The sequence below is a fragment of the Mandrillus leucophaeus genome, unplaced genomic scaffold (assembly GCF_000951045.1).
Source record: "Mandrillus leucophaeus isolate KB7577 unplaced genomic scaffold, Mleu.le_1.0 Scaffold83, whole genome shotgun sequence".
Classification (NCBI taxonomy): domain Eukaryota; kingdom Metazoa; phylum Chordata; class Mammalia; order Primates; family Cercopithecidae; genus Mandrillus; species Mandrillus leucophaeus.
The window spans coordinates 390421-396571 of NW_012109030.1; positions in this window are offsets into that span (position 1 = coordinate 390421).

Genomic DNA, 6151 nt, shown 5'->3' on the forward strand with positions numbered 1-6151 from the left:
CTGACAAGCTCCTGAGTGATGCCTGTGCTGGGTCCGTGGACCACACTTGGAGTAGCAAAGTTCTACTCTACGGCATCTCTACATCTTCCCCACTCCCATCTTACATGATTAAACCACTTGCAGGGAGTGAGGCCTGTGAAGCAGCAAAGAGTGGTGGATGTTCCTTAGAGCTCTATGCAACCAAATCTGAACTATCTTTCCTCCAAAATCTTCTTCCCCTGATTATTCTCTTACTCACTTCATGACGTCTCTTTCCTTCCAATTTTCCAAGCAAGAAACCTCTGCATTAACTCGTTAACTTCCCCCTAGTTCCTTTTTTTTTTTTTTTTTTTGAGACAGAGTCTCCCTCTGTTGCCCAGGCTGGAGTACAGTAGTGCAATCATGGTTCACTGCAGCCTCCGCCTCCCGGGTTCAAGTGATTCTCCTGCCTCAGCCTCCCGACTGAGACTACAGGTGCATGCCACCACACCTAGCTAATATTTTTAGTTTTAGCAAAGACAGGGTTTCACCTATGTTGGCCAGGCTGGTCTTGAACTACCGACCTCAAGTGATCTGTCCACCTCGGCCTCCCAAAGTGTTGGGATTACAGGCATGAGCCACTGCACCCAGCCAACTTCCCCCTTTAATAATTCTAATGAAATATTAACTGCCCAAGTATTTCTTTAGGATATCCTGTTTTCTGAATATCTTTCTCACTGTCTCCTCATCTGACTGTCCATTGCCTTAAGCCTCCCCAGGTCACATCTCTTTAAATGTACTCTAGGCCGGGCACGGTGGCTCACGCCTGTAATCCCAGCACTTTGGGAGGCCAAGTCGAGCGGATCAGGAGGTCAGGAGTTGGAAACCACCCTGGCCAACATGGTGAAACCCCATGTCTAATAATAATACAAAAATTAGCCAGGCATGGTGGTGTGTGCCTGCAATCCCAGCTACTTGGGAGGCTGAGGCAGGAGAATTGCCTGAACCCAGGAGGCAGAGGTTGCAGTAAGCTGAGATCATGCCACTGCACTCCAGCGTGGGTGACAGAGTGAGAATACGTCTCGGGGATAGGGGGATGAGAAACATCTAACCTCCTTACCAACTCTGGGTCTCAGACGTGGCTCCACAGAGATGCTTGTAAAATGCAAACATGACCATGTTAATCTTTTCCCTAAGAGACTCATAATTCTCCAGTATTAAAAGTAAATAAAATCTAAGTTCATTAAAATGATATTTCAAGGTCCTTCTTGATTTGGCTTCCTGTCCATTTTTCAAACTTCATCTCCCACATATGCACGCTGCTGTAGCCCTGCCGAGCTACTTTCTACTGAAAAGCTTTGTATATGCCATTGCTCTACCTGAAACTCCTCACTCCACTATTCACCTGGGAACTACTCAGATGGACTCCTGGGAAGCCTGCATTTCCCTTCCAGGCAGAGTTAATTCTCTCCTCCGTTATTCTCCAATAAAGGTATCTCTCTCTCTCCCCACTCTGTTTTTGTCCTTAGCCATATTCTGATTACCATGACCCCTTCTTAACCCTAAATTCCCCTCATGCGAAATTCTAGTATACTGGGATTAACTTTCATCTATGTTTTTGATGGCCATGGGAATTTTTATTTGTGAAGTCTGTAGGAATTATTTAAAGGAGCAGCAAAGAACTGGGGGTTCAGAATATAAAGGGAGGAGAAGTGGATGTCACAGAAGGAGAAAAGGTTGCACAGAGATATCTTGAAAAAGATTTAAAAAAATAGGAGAAAGGAGTAGTTCATTTTGATTCTTACAGCTACCTTCAGGTGGGTTTGGAAGGAAGGAGGGAGGGAGAGAAGGGAGCTAAGATTTCAGTGAGAAAGGCTGTGGAGCCAGGATGAGGAAGAAAGAGAAAGGTGAGACCACGGGACAGGACCAGGAGCAGAAGTCAGCAGGCCATGAATTATGGATGAGCCGTACACTGAACATTTGGATACCACCCTCATTCCATGTACCATGTATGATATCAGCAACAATGCAAAATACATTTGCGTGCATCTTGCTGAAGAAGTCAAAGAAAGTAAAGGCTGATGAGTAGAAATCAAGAGTACAGCAGACACCATTATAAACTTAAAAGTCTACAACATGTCATTGATGTTATCAGTGTTCTGACCTAAGGGTTTTATTTTATTTTATTTTATTTTATTTTATTTTATTTTATTTTATTTTTTGAGACAGAGTCTCACTCTGTCGCCCAGGCCGGAGTGCAGTGGCGTGATCTCGGCTCATCGCAAGTTCTGCCTCCCGGTTTCAAGCCATTCTCCTGCCTCAGCCTCCCGAGCAGCTGGCACTATAGGTACCCAACACCATGCCCGGCATGTATTTTTTTGTAGAGACTTTTGTATTTTTAGTAGAGACGGGGGTTTCACCATGTTAACCAGCATGGTCTCGATCTCCTGACTTCATGATCCACCCGCCTAGGCCTCCCAAAGTGTTGGGATTACAGGCGTGAGCCCCCACCGCGCTCGGCCCTAAGGGTTTTATTTTAATGAATGCATACAAATGTGCATAAGGGTTCCTTAGGTAAACTCTCCACCTCGATGCCCTCCTCCAAATGCTGAGCAGCCCCCAGAGCAGACCCTCCCTGTTCAAGGACTCCATTGCTAGCACCCCACAAAAAAGCTTCCTCATCCTGATTACTCAGTTCCACTCAAGGATGATACTGTTTCTTTCGGATTGCCTGCTCTTAAAAACTCTTGGATTTAAATGGAATCTTGCTTTCTACCCACCAATGTAGAGTTGTTCTGTGCTTCCTGGAGCCACCTTGCCTTGTTCTTAGACACCAGTTAACCTTTGCCTCACACCTCTAACTCCAGGTCAGCTGTCATCTGCCTCACTCAAAGTCCCCAATTCATCTCTCTGCTCCGAAATCCTCTTTTCTAGGAGAGATGATCAGACACCCTTGCTTCTCCTTGTACCCAAGATTATAAAGACAGCTGTGAATTCTTCTTATCATTTTTTCTTTTAAGGAACCTAAACCCAAGAGAGGATAGAGGAGGATGAGGATTATTTTATTTCTTTATATGATATTCATAACAGCTTATATTTAATGAACACTCATTTTGTGCCAGAAACCGAATGTGCTGAACATTTTACATATCTTCAGTGCTGTTATTATCTGTCTGCTGATGAAAAAACAAGGTTCCATGGACAGTAAGTGATGGGGCCAGACTTTGAACGCACATAAATGAGCTTCAAGCCCATGTTCTTAACCTTCAACCATGCGGTCTTCCCTAGACTGGAGCCTTCAAAGGAAAGAATCTGCAATTTATTATATTTCATATTCCTATCATCTTATAGATGGCTAATATGTAAAGGGCACACGCAGAGTATTAGTGGAATGCATTCTAGATTAGGGAACAGACAGGAGCGTTACTAGTCAATGAAAGATAGAATTTCAGGTCTATAGAATGTTTACCTTGGGGGAGGAGTAGAAGGGAGATTATTTACCATATAGATCTGAAGGTCATAGATTCTAAAACTACTTTAATTCATCTTTGCTGAAGAAATTCTGAATAGAGTAAGTAAACAGAATGAGTGACAGTGGCTTGGAAACAGCAATTGATTTTTATATTGCTTTTCACAGAGTCAACATATGCAGACAGTCTGACTTGCCTATTGATCTGAGCTAGAGTTGAGTGAATGAGCTGGTTGTAAAATTCCCTAACTCATCACTAAAAGTCAGTCAGACCTTGAAAGACTGTTACTTTCTTTTTTTTTTCTAACATGGAGGACAATGAGTAATTGAATGCCCAGATTGGGAGCTGAGAGATTATCTTTACTTTGTTGAGTAATAAACACATTAACAAAACAGGAAAATCCTTTCAAAGAGGAAGTCCTCATTAAGATCGTGCTAGAGGCCTTTTCTATTCACTGGAAAGTTGAGCTGAGTTCAGTGGTCTTTAAGAAAGTATAATCATGAAAATAGTTACGTCTAGAGCTCAGAGAGTTTGAATTGTCCTTTTGGTTGGAAGATTCTAGCCCAGCCTATTTTATCCTATTCTAAACTTGCCAAAAACTTCATATTGTCAAGCTTTCCCTCCACCCCATGCCAAGTTGTTAAGCTTTCAAACAAATTTATTATGATAAATTTCATCTCTATTGATGTAAAGGCTATTGGACATCTTTTCTTGGCATTTAATTTAATACCAAATTAATATTTTGTATCATTCTGATATATGAAGACATTTATAAATATAGAAGAGAAATAATTTTAATCAGTTTTATTGTGCTATAATTTACATCTACCAAAGATTATCTATTTTAAGTATACAGCTTTATGAGTTTTGACAAATTTATACAGTCATGCAACTACCACCACAATCATGATACAGAACATTTTCATCACCCTTAAATGTTCTCTCATGCCTCCTTGCAATCAATCTCCTCCCCGAGTCCTGGCCTCTGATTTGTTGTCTATCAATGTAGTTTTGGCTTTTTAAGATTTTCATATGGAATCATACAATATAGAATCACTTAGGAAGTAGTCTTTTGTGTCTTACTTATTGTTGTTCTTAAAAAATATTTTTAAGCAAACAAAATGACATGCCACAGGTTGGCAGAAAAATATTCGCAAAATATGTATTTGAAAATTCTTGTATCTAGAATATATGAACTCTTACATTCAATAAAAGACAGGCAATGAAATTTTAAAAAATAGGCAAAAGATCTAAACAGACAGTTCACCAAAGAAGGTAGACAAATGGTGACTATACATAAAAAGATGACTAACATCTTTGGTCATTAGGGAAATATAAATTAAAATCACAGTGAGACACCTATGTTCACACAAAGACCTGTTCACGAATGTTCATAGCAGCTTTATTTATAATAGTCCCAAACTGGAAATAACTCAAATGTTTATCAACTGATGAGTAGAGAAGCAAACTATGGGATAACCATATGATGAAATACTACTCGATAATAAAAGGGAACCAATTAATGATATACACTACAGCACAGATGAATTATAAAAGCATTGTGTTGACTGAAAGAAGCAGATATAAAAGACATATAGAAGAAATTTGGAAGGTTTAAAAAATTTTTAAAAGCAGTGACTATTTGAGTATCGCAAGTAAAGTATTATATGCTATGGTACATAATGATCCTGTCCTCAAAGAGCCTACATAAGTAAGACACAAAATAAGTAAAACACAAAGAAGCTTGTCCTGAAAGAGCCTGCATGGGTATTACCCAATGCAATGGTAATTACCTAGAGATTTTTCTTAGAAGTGAGATTTTATAGCTCTCCCTCAAATTTAGTTTTGTCTGTGTGCTCATGGAAAGTTTGAGTGCATCAGTAGTTGATTTTACAATCGAAATGTAGAATATTTTCATCACTCTAAGTGGTTTCTGTAGTCCCAACATAGAGTCAGTGGGGACATTAATGCTGCATGTCCTCAAACCATATATCCAGCTGGAAGGGTGTACAGCACAGTGTAGAAAGCGGTAATGGATTCCACAGCCATCCATAGGTCCCACAGGGATGAGGAAAAGTAAAAATTCCTGGAGCTGAGACAAGGGGCTTCACAGATCTTGGCAAGTAAGTGTCACTATTTTTCAGGTTACAACCTAGATGTGGTCTCCTCATAGAAGCCTGTCCTGGCCACTCACAATAAATATGAGTGACTTCTCCCCACCCCCATCACTCTATGGCACGTCACCCTCTTTTATTTCCCTCAACATTCATCAGTACTTGAACTACCCTGTTAATATCTTTCTTTACTTTTGTTCCTGTTTTCCTGCTCCAGAATTCAAGCCCTTTGAAGACAAGAATCTATGTCTTTTAGTAACCGCCATATCCCAATTCATAGCATTGAATCTGAATCTGGCACAAATTAGATGTTCTCAGTATGGATTCGATGGAACCAAATACAATTAAATTCCAATGGGTTAGATAGCAATGAATAGTAAGGATGTGAAGACACTGAATAAAAATGAATCTCTAAACAACTATTTCCTCATCTGTTTTAAGGACAAAATGATATATGAATTACTCCATACAATGTCTGGCACATAGCAAGAACTTGAAACTGTAGCAGTTACTAATAATAATGAGATAGGGATAAATCACCTCATTGTAACAGTAGATAAAACAGACCTATTCCTCCCTTGGTTCCATCACTCTAGAGAGAAATTTCTT